The sequence below is a fragment of the Protopterus annectens genome, chromosome 9.part0, assembly GCF_019279795.1.
Source record: "Protopterus annectens isolate FY-2018-M chromosome 9.part0, PAN1.0, whole genome shotgun sequence".
In the NCBI taxonomy this organism is placed as follows: Eukaryota; Metazoa; Chordata; order Ceratodontiformes; family Protopteridae; genus Protopterus; species Protopterus annectens.
Genome location: NC_056743.1, coordinates 1,705,394,749 through 1,705,408,012, shown reverse-complemented (window position 1 = coordinate 1,705,408,012; position 13,264 = coordinate 1,705,394,749). Strand labels below are relative to the sequence as shown.

Genomic DNA, 13,264 nt, shown 5'->3' with positions numbered 1-13,264 from the left:
GGGTTTAGCAGCAGGTGTGTTTACCAGTGAAATCATTGCTGCGTCTAACTTCAGGTTAGAATATAAAAACTTGTAAGACTGAGGAACTTTACACCATCTGTTTTCTTAGGGGCAGCAAGGTGGCTATCAAGCAAGTTACAAGCTGCAAATTAAAGCCACCTTCCAATGCTGGAAGAACAGGAGGAACTGGCATTGGTTCAGGAAATTCAAGTTGCAGTAAATCTTAATATTCTATAAGAGACAGGAATGTCCCTTTGTTCTCAATGAAAACACTGACTCATTATGGAAACTGTACCAGGAAGGGAGAATTCTTCAAAGGACCGAGAAACACCACACTTTCCTTAGAGTCAGAATCAGAAAACTAAACTGAGGAGACTACACAGAAGTTGTCCCTTCACAATCACTCTATGGTTCAAAATCATGAAAATCCTCAGGAAATGAAGAATCCCTTTTTTGCCAGAAAAAGCAGGATCAACAGCCTGAATTAAACTGGGAGCTAAGTCCAGTAAATCGCTCCTGTCCAAAGTAAATGAAAAGTACAGTTTTGTACCTACCATAAATGTAGATGTTCGAAGATCCACATTGCTGCAGTCCTAACACTTGGGTAGTCCGCTGTCCCTCATTCGGCCCGAATATCAGAGCAAAAGGCTGACGTCGGTCAGGGCGCATTTGACTGACATCAGAACGTCAGGGTACAAATGCGCATGACCGACGTCATATCCTCAGTCTTTTCTTGCCCCAGATGTCAGAAGACCCTAAAAAGAAAGGTCCAAACCCAAAGACCACAACTAAACAAATAGCTAGTCTAACACCAAAAATATGTATAATATATACAATATATACAAAATGCAATATACCAAATGCAGTTTACCTCAGATGGATAACCCAACCCACACAACCACCTCAACAACAGAGGGGAAGGAGGGAGGGTAAATTGGACTGCAGCAATGTGGATCTTCGAACATCTACATTTATGGTAGGTACAAAACTGTACTATGTTCTTCATCTCACATTGCTGCAGTCCTAACACTTGGGTAGAATCCCAAAGCAGAGGTAAGGGAGGATGGCTAAACTATAATGAAGCAGGAGCTGCCAAAATGCCCTGCAACACAGCAGTGGCAAAACCAGCCCTAGATTTAGAGTACAAGGGAAGGTGGTAATGCTTAGAGAAGGTATGCACTGAACTCCAAGTGGCTGCCTCCAAAATATCCTTAGTAGCCACCCCTCAAAAAGCTGTTGAAGTGGCAGTAGCCCTAGTGGAATGAGGTCTAATCCCAGCTGGAATCTCTTTGCCATGATGGGAATAACAGAAAGCAATGCAAAATCCAATCCACTTTGAAATAGTTTGTTTTGACACAGGCTTGCCCTGAGAGCACAAAGCAAAAGAAACTAATAATTGCTGAGATTGCCTGAACCCTTTAGTTCTGTCCAAATAATATCGCAACTGCCTGTGAACATCCAAGGTGTGCAAAATCTTTTCCCCTTTCGTTTGGGGATTTGCATAAAAAGTAGGCAAATGAATAGTTTGGTTTAAAGCCACACTAGAAACCACTTTAGGCATGAAGGAGGGATTGGTACGTAAAGATACCCTATCCTTGTGAAAAATTAAGAAAGGCTCAACTGCCATAAGGGCCTGTAATTCAGAAACCCTTCTTGCAGAAGTAATGGCCAACAAAAAAGCAGTCTTCCATGACAAATATTTCAACTCAGCAGTAGCTGCAGGCTCAAAAGGTTGTAGAGTGAGTTTCTCCAACACAAAATTGAGATCCCAAGCAGGAGTAGGAGCTCTTCGGGGGTCTTATATTCTTTGCCCCTCTGAGAAATTGCTTGAATAAAGGATGAGAAAACAATGGTGGGTCACAATCGTAGTGAGCTGAAATTGCTGCAGCATGAATCTTAATAGAAGAGAAGGACAAACCTTTGTCCAATAACTCAGTAAGATATTGAAGAGCCACACTTAAATCAGGCTCAGAAACATCCAAATCCTTAGCTGCACTCCAAAATAAAAATCTCTTCCATTTATCTGCGTACACTTTCCTTGTACTAGGCCTTCTAGCTTCCAAAATCACATTCAAAACTTGTTGTGGAAGTTGAGACCCTCTATGGTTTAAAACAGAATATGCCATGCTGTTAGGTGAAGAGAGTGAAGTTTGACATTCAGCAAATGACTGTCCTCCTGGGACAACAGATGTGGAATCAAAGGCAAAGGCCATGGAGGCTTTCTTACTAGACTTCTCAGTAGTGGATACCAGTGCTGTCGAGGCCAATCTGGAGCTATCAAAATCATCCTTGGCTTGTCCTGTCTGACCTTCAGAAGTACCTTTGGGAGGAGAGGCAGAGGTGGAAAGGCATACACATGAAGATTTTTCCAACTGATAGAAAGAGCATCCACTTTCCAAGCTGTGGGATGAAACCGCTTTGTGCAAAACTTTGGCAGCTGGTTGTTTAGTGGAGAAGCGAACAGATCTATGTCTGGAGTTCCCCAGGACACTGACAGTTTCTGAAATACATGAAGATCCAGTTTCCACTCGTGGGGATCCATGATTTGTCTGCTTAACACATCTGCTAAGGAGTTCTGTGCTCCCGGCAGAAACCTTGCCTGAAGACTTAGTTGTAAACTGAGAGCAGTCTCCCACAAAATCATTGCTTGCCTGCATAGAGGATAAGAATGTGTTCCCCCTTGCTTGTTGATGTACCACATGACAGTTGTGTTGTCTGTTAGAATCAACACCTGCCCTGGAAGAAGTAAATCCTTGAAAGCTATTAATGCAAACTGGACTGCTAACATCTCCTTCATGTTGATATGTAGATGTTGTAGTCTGGCAGGCCACTTGTCTTGTATCCACTTTCCATTTAGATGAGCTCCCAAGCTATGTCTGAGGCATCTGTCGTTAAAATCTGACTCGCCTCTGGCGGGTCACAGAGAGTCCCTTGTTTAGGTGACATTCCTGAGCCCACCACAAAAATTCCTTTTGAATGCAAGGTATTATTTGAATGACAGTGTCCAGATCCTGGCAGTGCTGTGTCCATACATTTTGAGATACCATTGTAGCTTCCTCATATGCAGTTTGGCATTGGGAAGCACCAGAATACAAGATGCCATGAACCCTAAGGCTTGAAGGACTGTCCTTGCAGTCAGCCCGGACTGATGAGATAGTTGATGGAAGTAAAGGGATAGACTCTTTTGTTTGTCCGGGGTTAAAAAGGCCATCTGGGATGCTGTATTCAGTCTCACACCCAGAAAGCACATGTCTTGAGAGGGTACTAGACTGGACTTTATTTTGTTCACAGAATACCCCAGGCATCTTAGCACTGCTATCACATATTCCAGATGATGAAGAAGCTCTTCCCTTCCTTGAGCCAGAATCAGGCAGTCGTCCAAATAAGGATAGATCTGTATTCTTGTTAGCCTGAAGAAAGCTATCACTGGAGCCAGAACTTTTGTGAACACTCTGGGCGCAGTAGATAAGCCAAAGGGCAATGCAGAGAACTGATAATGAGAAGTCCCAGCTCGAAAACGCAGATACTTCCTGCAACTCAGTCTGATAGGAACATGAAGGTAAGCCTCCTTGAGATCCAAAGTTACCATCCAATGATCTTTGCCCAACAGAGGTAAAAGCTGCTGCAACGTCAACATTTTGAACTTGGGAATGTCCAGATAAGTGTTGAGGATAGACAAATCCAAAATTGGTCTCCACGTGTTCCCCTTCTTTGGGACTAGGAACAGGCAAGAATAAAATCCTAGGCCCCTTTCTGGCAAAGGAACCGGCTGTATGGCCCCTATTTGGAGTAGTAGTGAAATTTGCTTGTGAGCCTCTATTCTTTGTTGAGGAGGAATGTCTGGCATGCCTTTGAAAGGAGGCAAGGTATGGAAATAAAACCTGTAACCGTGATGTATGATATCCAGTACCCATTTGTCTTGGGTAATCGAATTCCAATTTTCTTTGAAAAGTGCCAACCTTCCTCCCAAAGGTGCTGCCAGGCGAGAAGGTTCTGGCAGCTGAAAAGGTAGGTCATTGGGTCTGTTTACGAAAGGACTGACCCCTGGCCTCACTTGAAGACTGTGCAGGAGAACTTCCTGTTCTGGGCCTGAAAGAGCCCTGACCTCTGCCCCTGCCACGTCTAGATTTACCCCTAGACTGGGAATCATAAGAAGGATACGACCACCCTTTAGTAGGCCAATTTCTACTAAACTTTGGAGGCTGAACCTGCAAAAAATCTTTAACAGTCTGCATAGACTTAGCCTTATCTTCCATCTTCTTTAAAACTGCCTCAACAGGAGAACCAAACAAGACATCAGATTGCAAAGGGGCATCCAAAATCCTAGTTTTAACATGGTCGGATAAATTTTGATCCCTCAGCCAGGCATGCCTGCGAAGAACTGACCCAGTGGCAGCCACCCTAGACGAGGCCTGTACAGCATCAAAACCACATTGCAAAGAATGCTTACCCACCTGCTCAGAAACATGCACTAAATCTTGTAACTCTTTACAGTCAATACCTTCAGCTAGGGCATCAACCTTAGATTTCAACTGAGAAAGGAGATAATTTTGATATTTCAACATGTGAAACTGGCAATTCAAAGCTCTCATGGCTAGAGTGGAAGAAGTATAAACTTTCTTTCCCCATCTATCCAAGGCCCTGGCCTCTTTATCTGCAGGAACCGGATTTTTGACAGCAGAAGCCTTAACACCCTTGGGCCCCTGGCTAACAGTTTCTGGGTCTGCCCTAGGACTCTTAAAAAGATACTTATGAGCTTCAGGCACCCTGTAATACCTATCCGGTTTAACAGGAGCAGGAGGCAAAGAATCAGGATTAAGAGAAGCCTCCGAAACACATCTTCCACCACATTCAGAACAGGAGGAATAGCTAAAGGCCTATGCTGGGGTAAAAACAAAAATTCCCTAAGCCTTTTCCTGGAATCAGAGAAATCCTGACCTTCCCATTTAAAATGCTCTCTCATGGAGTGAAGGGTCTCTGAAAAAGAAAAATCCTCAGGAGGAGAAGCAGAAGGAGTAGAATCATCCATATCAGAATCAGAATAATGAGAATACTCCTGCAAGTCTTCAGCCGAAGACTCAGACACATCCGAAGCCTGCTCATAATCCCCCAACACAGGTTCCATCCTAGGCCTCTTATCAGGAGGGGGCATAGAGCCCCTAATCAAAGAAATTAAATCCTCTGCCATTTTGAGCATGTGCTTCTTGGGCACAGCACCTGAAGAACTGGGAGAGACACCTACCGAAGCTAAACTAGGCCTGCCTCTGGGAGAAGCCTTGGCAGCAGAAAGAGAGGGCCTAGACCCCTTAGTAAGGGAGGGAGAACAGAAACTTGAGAAGCCCCTACAGCCTGCCCTGCCTCCTGGGAGGCCACATCCTGTAAAATCAGAGTTTCTCCCTGGGTCTCCAGAGAGGCCTCCGTCGGAACCACCGGTTCCACTGACACCTGTAAAGAACTGGCGTCCGGTTCGGACGACTCCTCTAACCTAGATTTAACTGCCTTGTCCTTGCGCTTCTTTGAGGAAGCGGCGCCGGAGCATCCGACGGCATTTTGTAATTGCACCGCTTCCCAAAGACCAACCTTGCACAATCCAACCTCCACTTTATAGTGCGTTTATTAAACCTAGCACAAAAGCGGCAACCAACAACGTCGTGCTCAGGTCCTAAACAAGGTATACACAAATTATGATAATCTCTATGCGGTATCTGTTTCCCACAAGAAATACAGTTATTCACTTTTTCTGACATCCGGTAAACCACTGAGGCAAGAAAAAACCAAAATATTCCCCAACGGGGTACTTAACCAACTCTGACTTCGGTCTGAAACTCCGAAAAATTTCAGAACGCCGAATGGCACTTGCAACACTGCTTCTGCATCGGACCATGCGGCAAAAAAGACTGAGGATATGACGTCGGTCATGCGCATTTGTACCCTGACGTTCTGATGTCAGTCAAATGCGCCCTGACCGACGTCAGCCTTTTGCTCTGATATTCGGGCCGAATGAGGGACAGCGGACTACCCAAGTGTTAGGACTGCAGCAATGTGAGATGAAGAACATCAGGAAAATACGTGCCTAAATTTTTGCTTCTTTATGACAAGAAATTCTGAAAAAGCAGACCTACTTTTGACAGGAAAACCTCCATAGGGACAGGCAATCCAGTCTGGCTAGGCACAGAGGTTATCACCTGTTCCTTCAAGACCGAAGAGAGTGGTTCTCCCTTGTCCACCAAGGGCACTCCAAAAGCTGCAGAGGATGCATCTAACCACTTGTTTACACTGGTTGTAGGTACTACATCAGAGGGAGCCAAGGAAAAAAAAGACTAATGTTCTGAGGAAATAGCCACAGCAGAGCTACCCATTTATGGCTCAGGATCTACAGTAGCCTGCTGAAGTGGCTGGTTGTTAATTTTTTTCTGTTTTGTGGCTGGAAGAAGGAAGAACTGAGAAATCGGTAGACTGTTCCATGATAAAGTCGAAAAAAAAGATGCCAGATTCACAGGGAAGCTTGGCAGCAGATGTTATTAAAGTAAGCCACTTTTTCTACAAAAAACATAGCTAAAAACATTTCAACACTTACCACAGCCTCAAAAGTAAAATAACACAACTCATTCCAAGGAAAAATAAATAGTTTTAACAGCCCCCCCTCCCCCAAAGAGTAAAAAGCAGCACTCACTGTAGGACACACAGGCACCCCTAGTGACCACAGCTAAGGGTGCTGGAACAATAAAAGGACTGCTATGAAAAAAGGGCATAGTTCCAGCCACTAAAGCAATGGAGAGTACAGCCATTAATACCACCTGTGATTACAGCATAAGACGCAAATCACTGTGAAGCAATGTTTTCATGGTTTCAACTATTCATTATGTTAAGTGCCAAAGGATATGTTTCAAGTAATTCAGCACCCTAATGGTGAACATAACTTTATCAAAGCAAAACAAAGCCAGAGCACCCTTACCTGATGAATGGACTGCATGTCTCTCCTCACAGGGTTCTTTTTTTTATGCCAGCTGCCACTACAATGAAATTAGCTAATGAAGCCTTTGGTCTTTTTGGGAGAGGATCTTCCACACTGAGCTCTCACCATGCCTTGTCTACCAATTAAAAGGATCATGCAACCGGCATAAGGGAATACTCAAGACGTAAGCTAGACAGAGTGAAAAAGCCTCCTGTAATATTTCTTCCTTAGTGAAGGCTGCATTCACCATCCATGAACCCCTCTGCCACATTAATTACAGTATCTCCACAAACTTGTGGACACCTGGGAGGGGATGCTTGGCAATCATCCACATTTTTATTGTCTGTACCTCGTATAGTAGACTGCAAGGGGGTGTCAATGTACTTCCTCTTGCACAAGTGGTTCCCTCCCATTTCTTGTGGAGATGGATCACAACAGGAAGCAAAAAAGAAATCAGCAGACCTTCAAAGCTGATCTCACCAGTGGCTATTCTGTCCTGATGGAAGGAAAACTGATGGGCCACAAGGACATTTAACTATTTATTTATTTTTCTTTATTTTATTTTACATTTGGTAACCAGGGAAAGTCTGACTGGACACAAGTCCTTTTTTAATGAAAGCCCGGGGAGAAAAACTCCAGTTACAGCACAGGTTAATAATTCATCATATGACAAAGATTACACATATTTACATAAGAACAAACCATAACAAAAATTAAGCTATGACTATTCAGTTAACTATACATCAGTAAAAATATTGAGAATTATATAATAAGATAAGAGTATACATTAATTATCATCACTTGGAAGTCGGAGAGGAGATGAGGGAGAAGACAGAAGCTAGAGAAATGAGTCTAAGAAGAACTAACAGAAGTCTATAGACTGAAAATTAGGGAGGAGCTTTGACTAAGGGGGAGCCAGAATAAGACGGAGTAGGATTAGCCTGGAGTATCACAATGGCAAACCCAGTTAGTTTATAGGTATGTTTTTAGACATTTCTTGAACTGAGATAAGGATGTTGCGGCTGTTATGTTAGTGGGCAGAGAGTTCCATGTTTTAACAATATAGTTAGAACAGAGGGAGGCCCCTGCAGAGTTACTGGATTTAATGACCTGAAGAAGAGGTTTGTTGCTGGAGAGTAGAACCCTAGTACTGGCTTAAGAGTGTATTAGGTTTTGTAATGCAGGGGTTTCCTCGGGGTAGTACAGGAACTTATAGGTTAGTATGAGCAGGTTGTAGAGAAAGAGATGGGGGAGTTCAAACCAGTTGAGTTGTTTTGTAAGGGCTGTTGGTGGCGAACCTTGTAATTTTGTTAAAGCAGGTGTCAAATTTGGATAAGTCTGACTTTCTGAGACTGGTGAGGATGGGAGAGGCATATAGAAGTGTGGAGATGAGATGAGTTTGTGCTATTTTAGCTCTGGTACTATTTGCGAGGAATTTTTTTGTTTCTATATAGTCCCCCCAGTTTTTTGTGTACTTTCTTTATGGTGAGTGAGATGTCAGTATCAAATTTCATGTCACAGTCAACTTCTAGACCTAGTAGTTTGGTGTGAGTAACTGGAGAGATGGTTGTTTTGCTGTTATAAAGGACAGTAAATGAGGGTGGAGGGGGAGTAGAGTGATTAGTAGGGCGAAAAATGAGAAGTTTGGTTTTACTGGGATTAAGTATTAACTGATACTTGGTAAGCCATTTTTCCACGGAGAGAAAGGAGGCTTGTGTTTGGACCTACAGTTCTTGGAGGGAAGGAGAACAACAGATTAGTGTTGAGTCATCCGCATATTGGATGACTGAGGCTTCTAGGGTAGAAGGATAGAGGTTATTAGTAAAGACAGAAAAGAGTAAAAGTCCAAGGAATGAGCCTTGGAGAACTCCTAGACTGACAAGTAATAGAGGTGAGAGTTCTTGCCTCCACTGTACTGCTTGCTGTCCATCTGTCAAGTAGCTCTGGAACCAGGAAATGGTGGTTTTACTAAGATTTAGCTTAGATAGGGATTTTATCAGCTTGTTGTGGTTGACCATATCAAAAGCCTTGGAGAGGTCAAGAAAGACAGCAGAGACATAGTTGCCATTATTTCTGTGGTTATTAACTACGTGGGTGAATGACATAAGTGCAGTTGTGGTGCTGTGGTAGTGCCTGAAGCCATGCTGAGTATTTGTGAGAAGGTTGTGGGTGTTGAGACAGTCCATGAGTTGTGAGTGTATACATCTTTCTAATATTTTGGACAGAGGTAAGAGTACTGCTATGGGTCGATAGTTAGTTAACTCTTTTGAGTTACCCCCTTTGTGGAGAGGTATAATGTATGGAATTTTCCAGACTTCAGGAACTAAATTTTTGGATATTGAACAGTTGATAAGAATGGACACAGGATAAGCAAGGGCATCAGCAGCTATTTTCAGGAATTCTGCTGGCAGTTTATCAGCAGCTAAGGTGGTAGGTTTTAGTTTCTTCAGCAGTTTCTTAATAAAACAGGTTAGAATGTTAAGCCTTTGGTATCATTATGGTACCTGGGTAGCTGGTTCAAGGTTGCACAGTTTTGTGCATTAACAAGAGCAAGAATGGATCCGGTAAAGAATTTGTTAAAAGCTGTGACAATATTGAAAGAGTTATCAGTTATGGTAGGAGTGGGAGTTCTCGATTTTCCAGGAAGGAGAATGTTATTAATAGCTATCCAGAATATTTGGGGGTTATTTTGGCATTTGGTTTGTATATTATGGTAGTAGTTAATTTTGTTTAATTTAAACACATTTTTTTGATTTATTACAGAGTTCAAGATATATCTGCTTGCCTGTATGGGAACTCGTTTTGTGCCAGTGGGTCCAGGCCTTATCTCTGGATTTCAGAAGAGATCTAGTCACTTTACTCATCCAGGGAGCATGGTTGGATTTTACCCTGATGGTTCTGAGAGGGGCTTGGGAGTTTAGGATGTCTAAAAAGGTAGAGTTGAAGTATTGTACAGCTTCATTAAGTTTGAGGTTTTTAAGAGAAGACCAGTTACAAAGTTTTAGTGCATTAATAAAAGTGGCTTGGCTGAAGTTTTTCTTGTTTCTTATTATCTGTAAACAGTGTTTTTTTTTTCTTGACGTGCACGATATCTTTACAAAAGTTGGGAGGTGGTCACTTAGGCTGTCAGGGAGGCATCCAGATTGACTGATTAGTGCTGGCCTGTTTGTCAGAATCTAGTCAAGTATTGACTGCCTTTTGGTGGATTTATCAATTCTAGTGGGATACTGGATGAGTTGGGAAAAAACATAGAGGCTGGTGAAGCTGGTGGGGGAGTAAGAGTTACAAGTTAACCAATCTATGTTGAAGTCACCCAAGATGAAAGTTTCATGTTGGAGGGTCTCAGACGGCCAGTGAAGTAGGGTATCCAGTATGGGAGTGTTGTTCCCAGGTGGTATATACCAGCTTAGCAGTTATAATGTCTGCATTGGTTAAATTTGGTATGTCTATATTTAAGTTTTCTATGTTTAGTTGATTTTGATGTAGTACAACTACACCACCTCCTTTCTTGGATGTACGACCATTGCATAAGATATTATAGTCAGGTGGCAGAATTTCATTATTGGAGGTCCTGGGTTTAAGCCAGGTTTCGATTAGTAATACTATGTCAGGAGAGTATAGGGAAAAATTTGCATGAAGGTCATGGACTTTATTATTTATTTATTTTATTTTTTATTTATTTTACATTTGTTGACCGGGCTAGTCTAACTGGATACATGTCCATTTTCAGTAGAGGCCCGGGGAGATAAGCTCCAAGATAGATCAATGAAGTTAACAAGATAACAAATAAGGAAACATTAAACAAAAAAAAATCATATTTACAATGCATATTACAGGTTCTCACAGTAAATTCAGCAGTGCAGAATACATGCATAACATAGCATGCTAGTACAATCAAGAATGTTCTAGAGGGAGATAGTATTATGGTTAATAAGGAAAGAATTACAGTTAATGAGTAGAAGGGGTAGGAAGAGCAAAGTATTAAGAGATACATAACTAGTCAGGCTTAGTACAGGGGCATAACCACTGTGTTCTGAGGAACACTTTCACATTTAGTACGAGCAGGTCATTAGGTTTGCTAGGAAGTCGGAATGAGTTAAGAGACGTATTTTGGGTAGTCAACTGGATACCATTATCAGATGGGCCTGGATTAGAGTGAATGTCTCCACTTGAGTCTAGCTGCAATGTGTACTTTGGTTCTGATAAGGTTAGCTATGTACTTGTTATATTTACTGGACAGTTTATTAGTATGGTCAGATGGTAGAGTAGTTTAATCGTACAAGGATAGATGTGTGCATGTAAGATGGATGGGGAGATGAGGAGATTGAGGTGGTAGTATAGAGGTGTGTAATAGAAGTGGTCTTATGAGGTAGGGCATTGTAAAATGTAAAAGAGGGTCTTGGGATGAAAAAAGAGCTACAACAGCAGCTCGGGGAGGCACATGCAGGGAGTAATGTAAAATCATTGTAACTGTTGCTATCAAGAATTCTATCTGCTCTGATGGCACCAATGTAAAACACACAGGTATCAGTACTGATCAGCAATAACACCAGCTAGCCTTTGGTTATTAATGCAGATCAGTTGACAACAAGTAGCACTAAGAGGTCACAAAGTTGTTGACAACTAACTCTTTGGTTTCAAAGGCCCACACTCTGAGGAAATACTCATTTGGAACTATGCCAACAGTATCAGTGCGGAAACTGACTCCTTGATGCAGAGACCTTGTTCCGAAGGAAAACTTAGCACCTAAAGTCTTCAACAGAGGTTACATCAGCAGCACTTTCGGTGTGGGGGAAATGGAAGCTGTCAACTGTAAACCCAAAAATTCAGCACACTGACAAACCTACTTGGCATCAATAATGGAATTTGTAGGATGTTCACTGGCCTTGTGGGTATCTGTGCCATGACAGGGACTGATGAGTAGGCATCTGAAAAAGAACACATGGGTGGTGAGCCACCATCTGTCCTGGAAACTAACAGGAAAGGGATTAGACTATACATGCCAGCAAAAGGGCCTTTAAGAGATTTCCAACGTCAACATGCACAGTGACTGAGTGGATATGGTAAGATGAAGTAAGAGCTGAATGACCAAAATGACAAAGAAGACAGAAGACTAGAAGGCACCATCCTACTTGGCTATGCTTCAATACAGAAAAAAGGCTGTCCTGTCTGGTAAGTGTGTGTTCATGTATTAGACCACATTATCCAAGAACTCCAAAATCACTAGCTGAAGGATCACTATCATCTTCTGTCCTTAAGTTTTAGGAGGCAGGAAAATAGATTCCCTTTAAAAAAAAAAAAAAAAGCCTCTTTCTTCATCTTATGACATTATCCCCCATCCCCCCAGCCAGACGTAGGCTTGAAAAGTTTCAAAACGTGCTCATCTGATACCAGTGAAAAAAAGGATTCACCTACAGGAGTACAGTCTCTTGGCAATAGCTCTTTCAAACTTAACTTCTCCTCCTATCTCTGGGAGTGCATTTAGCAAAATGCTTTACAGATTTTTCAAATGCTTATCACCTAAACAGGTAACACAGAAAAACAGTCGGTCCCGGGGTGGAAGTTTGTGTCAGAAGGCTTTACACTATTTAAATCTAGTAGATTTATTTTGTTTTCCGATAAATATTTTATTGATTTTACTCAAGAATTTATTCTTGCAAAGTATATGCAGCTGAAATTTCTAAAAGAATATAACCAACATACTTCTTTCTTTTTTAATTTAAAACTGATCAAGGGGAATGCAGTTTACCATTAATAATGGTCTTCACACAGTCTTCCGTCCGTTTCTACACCAGCAGTAATAACTTGTCATTCTTATTCACCCCGGAGCTATAAATTAAAAAGGAGAGATACAAAATGGATTACAGAAAAAGCATGTATGAATATGAAGAATTTCTTTACTAATAATATCAAGTTCAAACACAATCCAGTTTCACAGTTTCTGACCTAAGCAAAGCAACGTGCATTCAAACATGTAATCCACATAGTTCTACTCCACAAAAAAGAATACAAACCGTTGAAGCACACAACAAGACGTCACCTCCCAGACAAGCAGGAACAAGTTGCAAATAGTAAATCCTGTAAAGTTGTAAAATACGAATCCAAGAATACGTATAAAATAACGCTTTTATTTGTAATAAAAAACAGCGTTTTCGCCGTAGTAACACCACAGCTTCTTCAGTAATCCACATAATTTTAGCAATACTAGTTAGAGTTATTCTCTAAGTACAAAATGCCTTTGCAAAATGAAAACAGAAGTTCAAAAGTTCAAAAACAAAGGGAACCCCCACACAACACATTTAGCAGACC

General features: G+C 41.8%; 1 protein-coding gene across 2 annotated transcripts in view; it reads right to left on the bottom strand.

Moving 5' to 3' along the window:
• The window catches only part of TYK2 (tyrosine kinase 2), a 2,798,586-nt gene that overhangs the window by 2,384,489 nt on the left and 400,833 nt on the right, over positions 1–13,264 (bottom strand). Inside the window, exon 2 of one of the 2 annotated variants that reach the window (XM_044084572.1) lies at positions 12,705–12,784. The exons of the other annotated variant lie outside the window; for it this stretch is intronic. The gene's annotated coding sequence lies outside the window, so the exon portion shown is untranslated. The remainder of the gene's footprint in view (positions 1–12,704; positions 12,785–13,264) is intronic. 2 annotated transcript variants of the gene reach the window in all.